This window comes from Schistocerca cancellata, chromosome 8, assembly GCF_023864275.1.
Source record: "Schistocerca cancellata isolate TAMUIC-IGC-003103 chromosome 8, iqSchCanc2.1, whole genome shotgun sequence".
NCBI classification, from domain to species: Eukaryota; Metazoa; Arthropoda; class Insecta; order Orthoptera; family Acrididae; genus Schistocerca; species Schistocerca cancellata.
The window spans coordinates 354,647,258-354,659,862 of NC_064633.1; positions in this window are offsets into that span (position 1 = coordinate 354,647,258).

Sequence of the window (12,605 nt, forward strand, 5' to 3'; positions counted from 1 at the left end):
AGGAGTACCAAATATGGGAACACTAAATCACCTGCTGTGCGAGATACTTGTCACCGGCGAAATACCCTCAGATGCTAGAATAACATAATAATCCCATTACCAAAGAAGGTAAGTGCTGGTAGTTATAGATATTACCAAACCATTACTTTACTAGGACGTTGATTCTAAATACTGACACCTAGTGTTTACAGCGGTGATTAGGGGGAATTTAACATGCGATGGAATACCGTATTAATGACTCATCTTAGCAGACAGTCTGAAGAAAGCACTTTTACGTCCAGAGAAAGCCTTTAACAATGTTGACTGCAAAGCATTCTTCTAAATTGTGAAAGTATCAGGGATCAAATACGGAGTAGCAAAAGGTTATGTACACCTTATTCAGAAACCAGATGGACAGTTATGAGAGTCGAAGGACACGAATTCCCAATTTTATTCAGTCTGTGTATTGAGCAAGTGTGAATGAAACCAAATACAGACTTGGAAATTGAAGTGACACTGAGAGACAAGAAACAAAAATAATGAGATTTTCACTCTGCAGCGGAGTGTGCGCTGATATGAAATTTCCTGAAACTTCCTGGCAGATTAAAACTGTGTGCCCGACCGAGACTCGAATTCGAGACCTTTGCCTTTCGCGGGCAAGTGCTCTACCATCTGAGCTACCGAAGCACGACTCACGCCCGGTCCTCCCAGCTTCACTTCTGCCTATATCTCGTCTCCTACGGTCCAAACTTTACAGAAGCTCTCCTGCGAAACGAGATACTGGCAGAAGTAAAGCTGTGACGACAGGGCGTGAGTCGTGCTTCAGTTGCTCAGATGGTAGAGCACTTGCCCGCGAAAGGCAAAGGACCCGAGTTCGAGTCTCGGTCGGGCACGCAGTTTTAATCAACCAGGAAGTTCCATATCAGGGCACACTCCGCTGCAGAGTGAAAATCTCATTCTGAAATTTCCTGGCAGATTAAAACTGTGTGCCGGACTGAGACTCGAACTCGGGACCTTTGCCTTTCACGGGCAAGTGCTCTACCAATTGAGCTACCCAAGCACCTCGTCTCCTACCTTCCATACTTTACAGAGGCTCTCCTGCGAACCTTGCAGAACTAGCAAGGTAAGAGACCTGTATCTGGAAGGTAGGAGACGAGGTACTGGCAGAAGTAAAGCTTTGAGGATGGGGTGTGCGTCGTGCTTAGGTAGCTCAGTTGGTAGAGCACTTGCCCGCAAAAGACAAAGATCCCGAGTAGGAGTTTCAGTCGGGCACACAGTTTTAATCTGCCAGGAAGTTTCAAGAAACAAAAACTTTATCGTTCATCAGTAACATCATAATTCAATCGGAGACAGCAAAAGGGTTGGAATATTCGTTCAACGGATAATTTCTTGAAAAAGGGTTGTAAGGTGTCAGGCAAATCCAACACCTTCCATGAAAACCCTGACATGATAAGCAAATCCAGTAGTAAGTCACAAGCTCCGAATAAATCGTGACATTAAATTAACCAAAGTAATACGAGTAACGAGTGAGCAAATGGACTACAACAGGCTAACACAAGAATGCCTGTCATACCTTCCCACCGTGAGACAGACGCAGTTCCGAGGGGAGAAACGAGAACAGAAGCTGAGAGCAGAACCGTGTTAAGTTAGAAGGCCCTACGATAAGGGACGGACACCCACGTCGCCAGCTAACCGTTAGGACCACCCCTCAGCCCATGTTAAAAGCTAGAGCCTTAGTGTGAGACTTTGTCGCGTGTCTGTTACGTCAGGACCACCCCTCAGCCCATGTTAAAAGATAGAGCCCTCCAGAAGAACAGTATAGATCTTACGATAACATTAAAAGGACCACACCAGCTGCAAGTTTTAGCGTGAGACTTTTTCGCGTCTCTGTGACGTTGCAATCTTTAAAAGCATTGCCCCATCACGAAAAGTATAACGTTTCTCATTGGATGGACAGAACTTTTGTAGGTGGAGCTTAAGGTTAACATTGAGACCCTGATTGGTCAGATGAAAACACGCTAGATAGTTTTTTTAAACCAACTTCGGTAAATTGTAGTAAGGAGAAGTTAGAAGGGAGTTGCTTCCGAGACGGCGAGGTGAGAAGAGCTGTGCAGCCCGCCGCCCCCTGACGAATACCGACAAGGTAATGAACGCGCGCGATGCCGCATAACAGCGCATAAAGCTTCACTCAGAGCTGCAGAAGTATCATCTGTTACACCCCCTTTTTGGGTAATACTAGTCTCTATCGTTAATTAAAGCTCATGGTGTTCACATTTGCCACTCGAAGTAAAAATCTGAAACGCGATGATTTTCTGTTATATAGTTATTGAGAAGCCACATCAGCCATTGTAATTTACGACAAGTTAGATAAGTAATTAAAGATAATTAAGGGTCACTGTAGACCATTTTGATAGTTTTCTCTTTGTGAAACTTAATTTAAACCTAGATTATAGATGTGATATGGCATAGGTCATCCTTCGATCCATTGTAGAACTTGGAAACACACTCAGGGAATATTCGTTCACATTTTTGTTGAACGCAGTTGGTTTTTACCATCCTGTATTAAAACATTTCTTTTATCAATAGTGCAATTGATACACGATGTTTTGTGAGTAGAATAAAATTTCCAATGGTAAACTTAACTGCTTTTTCGACGTTATTTTACCAGCTAACTAAAAATAGGAAAGCCTTTAACCCTTCCACTAAATTTAGTTAGTATTAAGATTCTTTTACAGGGAGTGCACTGGAGCTGACGCTGAAATCATTAAGTATTTTGTTATATCATCGCTAGTCTCACTAAACTCTTCTGAATTCTACATGTCATGTGTGGTCTGACGTCTCTTTACCAGCAACAGGTCCCAGGTTCAAACTAGTCAATTCCCTAAAAAACACGCTCAGAGCGTCGTTGCGCGAAAGTGGTAGGGAGACACGATATAGAACAAACAGACACCACGCAGAATGTTAGAAAATGGGGACTCTGCCAGGATGAGAAAATACCATGTTTGAAGATCGACCACATGCCTAACTAGGTCAGAAAAATATTCTGTTGAAAAATTTTTGAACGTTATAAATAGTCCAAAACAGTAGCTGCAGCGATAGATAGTAAGAAAGTATTCGATAAAACAGTGAGACATTCTAGCAGAGACAATAGCATAATTAAGTTATGAATTTTAAAAATTGTTAGAATTAAGTTTTCTCCTCAATGCAAGCGCAAATGTGGCGGATACATCGTTGACAAGTTGGTTCTGGCCCAACAAGTAATTGAATGGTTTGTCAAGTCGTGTGAACAAAAGTTTATGAAACGCGTGAGATCGTATGAGCGCATGTTGACGCGAAGTAGGGAGCGTGAATTGCTTTTAAAACAGAAAATAAGGGATTCGGAAAGATTAGCAATGACAGATCTAGACCTTGATCGAATTGAGGTAGAGACCCAGCATGAAAAACGACAGAGAATAGAGGACAGTACAAGAGACGATGCAGTATTGCGAGAAATAGGACATATAACGCACCATAACGAGGATAATGTACGTCAAGGCATAGAAAACATAAGTCAGCATACGACAGTGGAGCAGGAAAGTAGAGAGACAGTCGATGAGGATTCTTACTTACGTCTTGAATACGTAGAACCCATAGTACAAGTAATCAGAGCTCCCTCACCACAGAGTACAAGGAATGCGAGCAGAAACGTGTCACAGCAGAGTTCAATGCAATCGGTTGCGAACCAACACTTGGGCGAAAACACAGAGCGTAGGACGTCGGAAGAAAACGCAATAGGACCCACCAATCTGGCAGAATTATTACAGTTAATGACGGAGACCATGACAAGACAAAATAAAGAAATTGCGAACCAAATTAAAATTCAGAATGCAGAAACGACGAACCAAATTGCAGAAACCACGAGACAAATGCGTGAGATTAAAGAAAAAAAAAAAAAAAAAAAAAAAACAAGAAGTTCAGTTACACCTAAGTAATTTTTAAGACGAGGCAAAAGAATCTCGAGAAGTGATAGGAAACTTAATAACAGGTCACAATCAATTGAGAACAGACATTGACAAGGTACAAGCGGACGTACAAACATTGAGTAATGACATTCAGGACGAGATCAAAACATTACATAACAACACCCGGAGAGAAGTCAAGAAACTAGAGAAACAGATAAACGTAATTACTAGACAAGCAGCAGGTACAGCGCGTGAAATTGTTGAAAACAGTGTGTTACACAAACGTATCACAAAAGCAGCGCTGAAAAGATATGATAACCGCATAGTCAAAATAGAAGCGCAAACGAAGCGACAATTTCAGAAATTGCGAACAGAGTTGTTGCAAACCATTGAAGAGCATAGTGAACAGGATCGAACAAGCACAGAGTCTGCAACCACATCCGTATCTGTAACAGCACCGGAGAAACAAGCAATTAACGAAGATATTACGCATTGGCGATTCCAATCACAGGCGGAAAGTAACATACGTGAAATCAGACAGCCTGCACAGCAACAAACACGTTTCAAAATTCTTGATGAACAAACGTCATCACAAACACATGCGGAACCACAAATGTATGTTTCAAGACAGTTTGGATCGTGCAATGAAGCAGCAAGGTTAGCCAGACAAGATACCGAACCAATACCTGACATTGGAAAGCCAGGTCGCGAAGAGTACAGTGCAATGCATTCAGCTACACGTTCACAACCGATGGAAGAAAATTATTGCGTGCCAGTCCAACGATACTACGCAAGGGTAGGCGAAAGTTACACTGGACAATATCCAATGGACCTACCACAACCAGCCGGCTGCGGTGGTCTCGCGGTTAAGGCGCTCAGTCCGGAACCGCGCGACTGCTACGGTCGCAGGTTCGAATCTTGCCTCGGGCATGGATGTGCGTGATGTCCTTAGGTTAGTTCGGTTTAAGTAGTTCTAAGTTCTAGGGGACTGATGACCACAGATGTTAAGTCCCATAGTGCTCAGAGCCATTTTTTTCTAACACAACCGGCACGAACGACGGGAGAAATGATCAGAAACAAAAGTGGCGAAGAATCGCGAATTTCATATGGAACTATGACGAAGTATGACAACGATCATTTCCTCACAGTCAGAAAATTTCAACACTTTCGAGAAGGAAACTCATTACATCCACGAACTTTTATTGATCAATTCCGAATAGGATTACCAGAACACTGGACGCTAGCACACAAATTAGACTTTATATGTGCACACATGTCAGGAACAGTCGCGGAAACCATGCAGAATGTTGCAACGACATGCCGATCGTAGCAAGATTTCAGAGAGAAGTTTCTCTCACGATATTGGTCCAGCGAAGCACAGAACAGAGTGAAGTACGAATTATTACAGAACCCATGTTTTGAAAATTCAGGAGAGAAGAGTCCCGTGAAATATTTCGAATTAATGGCAAAGAAAAATCAATGCTTAGTGGTACCATACAGTGACAGAGAGTTGATTATATTATGCGCGATGAAGCTACCATTGAAATACCAGCAATCATTAGTAGGTCGCGGAGGCAATGACGTCGAAGAATTTAAAGGTATTCTAAGGGAACCAGAGTTCATGTTTTCGGAAGATGACGCAAGAAAAAGACGAAGCGCACGTGAAAACGAAAGCAAAAAGCAGTGGATCCACAAGACACAGTACGAAGAAACAATAATTACGAACCATGTGATAACTTCGCACCAAGAAACGACAATAGATTTCAACAAAGAACGGTTATGGATTTAGAAGAGAATATGGCAATAACTATAATTCACCCAGTGACGGCAACAACTATTACAGAGGGAATAAAGACAACCGGAACGGGTACTGGAGAACCAATAGACCGACAAATTATCAACAGAGAAACCACTATCAGCGAGCTGAACAAGAAAAGAGAATACAGATAGAAGAGGTGGAGGTAAGACCACCAAACCCCGAAAAACGTTGGAATTGACAGCTAAGCGCCCATGCCAAAGGGAATGACGCACCGACCCAGGACTATTGCAGCACCTTGAACAGAGAAGTAAAAATCTTATCACGAGAAGACAAGAAGGAAGAAACAAATCCGCAGGGACCAGATGAAAACGAAGACAAGAAAATAACAATATTGTGTTGGGACGAAATTAATTGGGAGAATACTGACGAGGAAGATGAATTTTCAGAGGCATGCACAACGAATGTAAGAGGAAAGGACGAAGTAATGAGTATTGCAGAGCTATTTGAGATGGAAACCAGGGAAAGCGAATTCAATGAGGATAATGCGCAGTCGACAGAAGTTGAAAATAAGTTACTAGTGGGCACACAAGCCAACGTATATAATGAAGGAAGTTATGAAGCGATAATTAGAACATTTAGATGCGATTATTTGGAAGTAGCGACAAAGAAGGAGAAGATAGATGAGGATGAGGAAAAGGTAGAGGATGTTGAAGAAAGTGTAAATGAAGGAAGAAATAGAGAAAAAGAAATAAAAGAGAGAGAAGTAGCAGTCGAAGCTTATCCTACAGGAAGTTCGAATTCACAAGGGTAATTCCTAGAAAGACTCATGTATGAATCAGTGGAGGATTCGTTGTTGCAAGAAGAAGAAGAACAGAACCAACCCTTTCAAATTCAACCAATTGTGAAGGCCATGGTAAAGCATATCCCAGTCAATATTGTAATTGATAGCAGAAGTGAACTGACTGCAATCTCAGAAAATTTATTCATGCAGTGTAATGCCAATGAGGAATTGCCAGTTCTGAAAACACATAAGATTAAAGTAAGAGGTCCTATTAGAAACCATGCTGCGGAAGTTACGAGACAAACAAGGTTAACTCTTTCGTGTCAAGGTCAACAGATCGAAGCCAACTTCGTGATTATACATGAACTAACTGTGGATTTGATTATAGGTAGAGATTTTTTAAATGAGAGACAAGCGATAATAGATATGGGAAAGGTAGCGTAACATTCGGGAATGTCACACTTCTCTTTGAACAAAAGCTAAAATTAGAAGAAATACCAGTTATAAACAAACAATTAAGAATGATGCGAGATAAAGAGGATGAAGAATTAGAATGGTATGCACAAAAGGGGGAATCGCATCAACTCATGTTAGAAGTTCATAAAGAAATCGACGAAAAATTGCAAGAAGTTCAAGGTATTTTGGAACACAGTAAAACAGAATTAGAGGGTATTTTACCTAAGACTCGCAGTATTGAACACTTTCAGTACAAGTTTGAAGATTAATTTTATTGCTGGTAAATAACCAGCACAATATTTCAAGATTATGTTGCAGATACGATCGTCAGGAGAAAGAAGAGAATGAAGAGAGAGGAAGGTGGGAAAAAGAGAGTAGTTTCAATTAAAAAAAAGCAAAAATAACACCAATAGTACCATAGATTAAGGTGAAGGGATAAAATGTAGATAGTCTAACAGCATGAAATACTAAAATGCTATACACCATGACACTACATAAAAATAAAAAACGATTTTGAGGATTCTTCTAGACGTTAAGACTCATAGTATCTCAGAATTGTAACATGGAAAGAGCGCCGAAATTTGTAAAGCTTTTAAGAAGGCGTAAAACAATGTAGGCACTAGACATATGTTACATGATTATAAGTAAAATTTTTGTAAGAACCGTTGTAAAAACTCCAGCAAAGACAAGATGCAACGACCCACTAGTTGCAACGAGAGAAGTATCAAGAAAGAAAAGGATGTAATTAGCAAGATACGATTCCTACAAGGCAGAAGCGTCAAGAGAAAGGAAAGGACAGGGAGACTAATAGAAGGCCCTCGTATTGAGAGTGGGCAATAAATCTGCCCACTAGGTGGAACCCTGCTGGGACGGAACATGGACCACACAGTGGCGGAGCACTGCAGATACGCGCCGGGACGCCGAACGCCGGAAGGGTCTCCGAGCGCCCCGACTCGGCAGAGCGAGCAAACAACGGCCTGACGAGAAGACGGCTTGGGCAAGCCACCACTCGCAAAAAAATATTTGTAAAAGTCTAACTACCGCTATTAAACACCACGCTGATGCACGAAACTGGAGAAAACGTCCACAAAGTAGAAATGACATGTCCAAACCATTTATCAAACTGTTACTAAGAGGAGAACTTCAAAGCGACTAGTTATCAATAAATATTTCCATATCCTGCCCAGAGAATAACCAAGAAGCAAGTAAGAAGCAGAGAAAATGCAGGAAGAACTGAAGTTGAAGATTCGCTAGATTGAGACCAAGAAAGAAGATGGATTTTTTAACAGTTGTACCATTTGTTGGGATAATATCTCAATACTTATGTATCTATATTTTTTTGTCAAGGCAATTCTTGGAAATAATTCTTATTTGTTAGTGTAACAATGTTGAAATAAGTGTCTAGAAACAAAAACATTTTACTTGTTCATGATATTTTGAAAATGTGTCAGGAATAGATTATACTTAATTACTACATTTATAAAAAAATATGTTTCTAAGAAAATCGATGTGAAAAACTCCTCACTTTCGATAACAAACTTCTTCAAAAACATACTTCACACTTAAATAAAGAAAGAAAATAATTAAAAATTAATAATAGCATAAAAATATTCTTGTCTTGTCATTTTTGAGAATAATGTGGAAGAATCTATAAATATAAATTAGTAATACAAACTAGCATAGAACCTGAATAACGTGGCTGAACAGTAGGCAACAAAATGTAGATAAAGGAATAATTTTTGACTGACTTGGACAACGATACAATCATTACCTAAATTCAGTGCAAAAATTAAGTTCGAAGGGTGGTGATATGTAAGGTGTCAGGCAAATCCAACACCTTCCATGAAAACCCTGACATGATAAGCAAATCCAGTAGTATGTCACATAGATCCTAATAAATCGTGACATTAAATTAACCAAAGTAATACGAGTAACGAGTGAGCAAATGGAATACCACAGACTAACACAAGAATGCCTAAATGCATGTCATACCTTCCCACTGTGAGACAGACGCAGTTCCGAGGGGAGAAACGAGAACAGAAGCTGAGAGCAGAAGTGTATTAAGTTAGAAGGCCCTACGATAAGGGATGGTCACCCACATCGCCAGCTAACGGTTAGGACCACCCCCCAGCCCATGTTAAAAGCTAGAGCCTTAGCGTGAGGCTTTTTCACGTCTCTGTTACATCAGGACCACCCCCCAGTCCATGACAAAAGCTAGAGCCCTCCAGAAGAACAGGATAGATCTTATGATAACACAAAATGGGCCACCACAGCCGCATGTCTTAGCGTGAGACTTTTTCGTGTCTCTGTTACGTCAGGACCACCCCCCAGCCCATGTTAAAAGATAGAGCCCTCCAGAAGAACAGTATAGATCTTACGATAACATTAAAAGGGCCACACCAGCTGCAAGTTTTAGAGTGAGACTTTTTCGCGTCTCTGTGACGTTGCAAACTTTAAAAACATTGCCCCCACCACGAGAAGTATAACGTTTCTCATTGGATAGACAGAATTTTTGTAGGTGGAGCTTAAGGTTAACATTGAGACCCTGATTGGTCAGATGAAAACACAGCCAGATAGTTTTTTTTTAAACCAACTTCGGTAAATTGTAGTAAGGAGAAGTTAGGAGGGAGTTGCTTCCGACACGGCGAGGTGGACGGAGCTGTGCAGCCCGCCGCCCCCTGACGAACACCGACAAGGTAATGAACGCATGCGATGCCGCATAACAGCGCATAAAGCTTCACTCAGAACTGCAGAAGTCTCATCTGTTACACCCCCTTTTTACGTAATACTAGTCTCTATCGTTAATTAAAGCTCATGGTGTTCACATTTGCCACTTGAAGTAAAAATCTGAAACGCGATGATATTTCTGTTATATAGTTATTGAGAAGCCACATCAGCCATTGTGATTTACGACAAATTAGATAAGTAATTAATGATAATTGAGGGTCACTGTAGACCATTTTGATAGTTTTCTCTTTTGTGAAACTTAATTTAAACCTAGATTATAGATGTGATATGGCATAGGTCATCCTTCGATCCATTGTAGAACTTGGAAACTCATTCAGGGAATATTCGTTCACATTTTTGTTGAACGCAGTTGGTTTTTACCATCCTGTATTAAAACATTTCCTTTTATCAATAGTGCAATTTATAAACGACGTTTTGTGAGTAGAATAAAATTTCCAATAGTAAACTTAACTGATTTTTCGACGTTATTTTACCAGCTAACTAAAAATAGGAAAACCTTGAACCCCATCCACTAAATTTAGTTAGTATTAAGATTCTTTTACAGGGAGTGCACTGGAGCTGACGCTGAAATCATTAAGTATTTTGTTATATCATCGCTAGTCTCACTAAACTCTTCTGAATTCTACATGTCATGTGTGGTCTGACGTCTCTTTACCAGCAACAGGTCCCAGGTTCAAACTAGTCAATTCCCTAAATAACACGCTCAGAGCGTCATTGCGCGAAAGTGGTAGGGAGACACGATATAGAACAAACAGACACCACGCAGAATGTTAGAGGGTTATAAGATGAAATCAACAAAAGTAAAACAGGAAAAATAGACCATAGTAGAATTGAATGAGATGATGCTGAGAGAATTAGATTGAGAAATGAGATACTAAAAGTAGCGCACGGACCCTGCTTTCTGGGCAGGAAAATAATATGGTTGCGCAATTGCAGGATAAGATCACCAAGAAAAGTTTTTCTAAAAAGAGCACCTTTTAGTTGTAATTCACCCTTATAGTGAGAGAGCAAGAGAGTGCAGGGCTCGGATTGAAAGAACCAACCAATTAAATGCTTAGACAGTGCTTTCATTGGCAGACAGCACGCAGATAACATGTAACAAATCCTTGTACAAACCGTCAGTGTATCCAGTCTGCCAAAGAAAAGCGAACTTGTAAGTTAGCTTAGATGTGGTCTCTCAGACTTATTACTTGAAAAACATACCTGAAGATGGGGATGAGTCCCGGAAACTTGGTAGTATAAAGATTGGAAAGTCTCTGCTAGTTTCGTTTCATACGATTGAACTTTTATTTTGTCCTGTTACGCTCAGAAATTTGTAGTTTAGTTTTGTACTTCCTGTTTGTTCCCATTCATTGGTACACAATTACTTTATATTATTAATTTTTCTACTAAGTACATAATACTGTGTACATTACCTATATTTTGTGCTCACAGATTTCCATTCTCTCTTTATCATCTGTATGAATGAGTGATTGTGCGTGAATGTTGAATTTGTCTTTTATGTAGTAGCGATACAGCATCTGGCTGCCCGCTGTGGCAGCAACAGTGTTGCCTACGTAACTTTCCCAGTCAAGGCAAGGGGGTTTGTGCCCTCTCGGTAGTAATTCTACAATAGTTAAGTTGGTGGAGGAAAGGACCCCTCTGGTCACTTCTGGCAAACCGGGGAAGGTTGTTGCAGGGACAGCGTGCTCTCGGCACTCGGGACTGGACTTTTGGTGAGTAAGGATAGTTCTCTTGAGAGCGATTTGGCACTGGAGAGTGTATTAATGTGTGGTGGTGTGTAGCTGTTCTAACTGATGTACACGTTTGATCTGCTAGTTCATTTTCAGTTTCGCTAGTCTTATACTTTTCAGAGTGTGATTACGAGTGTATATTTGTGTGTAGTAAATATTTTCGATCCTTGCCTTGTGTTAGCAGAACACGTGGTGTAGGAAGTTCGTTACTCAAGCACAGATTTCAAATTCAGCTGTCCGATTTCTTCTTTAACTGAAGTGCACGTGCCAACTTTTCTCGTTTGTATGTGTTTTATTTCTTCCACTTTCATTTCGTTTCAATTTTAAGATTGTGTAGCTTTTTTTCATAACACGTGGTGGTGATTCCAGTGAGTGTAATTTCAGTACCATCTTGAATCTGTTATATTCTTAATTCTGCATGATATTTTATTGCTGTTTGTTACATTTGTGTTTTTGAAGTTTTCAAGACTCTTACTAGTTTTGTTTGTTTACGAATTTTCAGCGGCATTTGCGGATGTTTCGCCCCAGCGTACATGCAAGGTGGTGCAGATAAACATCTATGTCGAAAAGTATTTGTATTCAGAGTAACTGAACCATAGCGATAGGAATGAACCTATTTACCTTTGACTTACTGTGAAGGGCAAAATTCTCTTTGTCTTGTGTTTGTGTGTGTGTGTGTGTGTGTGTGTTTGTATGAATCTAGTATGTTTGTGTGAACATTTCCTTTGAGCGTCTAAGATTTCATTTATCACCGCTACGTATCTCAGCACTCAGTATAATAATAACATAAGTTAGTTTATTAATCAAATAATAGCCAACGTTAGTTCATAGTTTAATATTAATTTGTGAATTTTTGATGTGAGATTTTATTTTAATAAACTATGTTAAGGTATGGTGACTGTTTCTCAGACAAACCCCTCCCCTTCTGTAAGACTGTAATACATTCTGCCTTGCATTTCTGAAGCGCAAAAGGCAGCCCTTATATCTGTAGAGTCTTCTCTGATTATCGCATTCTTTTTGTTGAGGGTTAAGCTCCTGGCTCCTTTGAATTATTTGATTTAACGTTTGTACTTAAACTGTTCCTATATGCACATTCCATATATTCACTTGCATCTTTTTATTAATATTAACAGGCTAGTTACGCCTAGCACTTCAGTAATTAATTCAGTTCTTATATTAAATGTTACCAATTTTAATTAAATTGGATG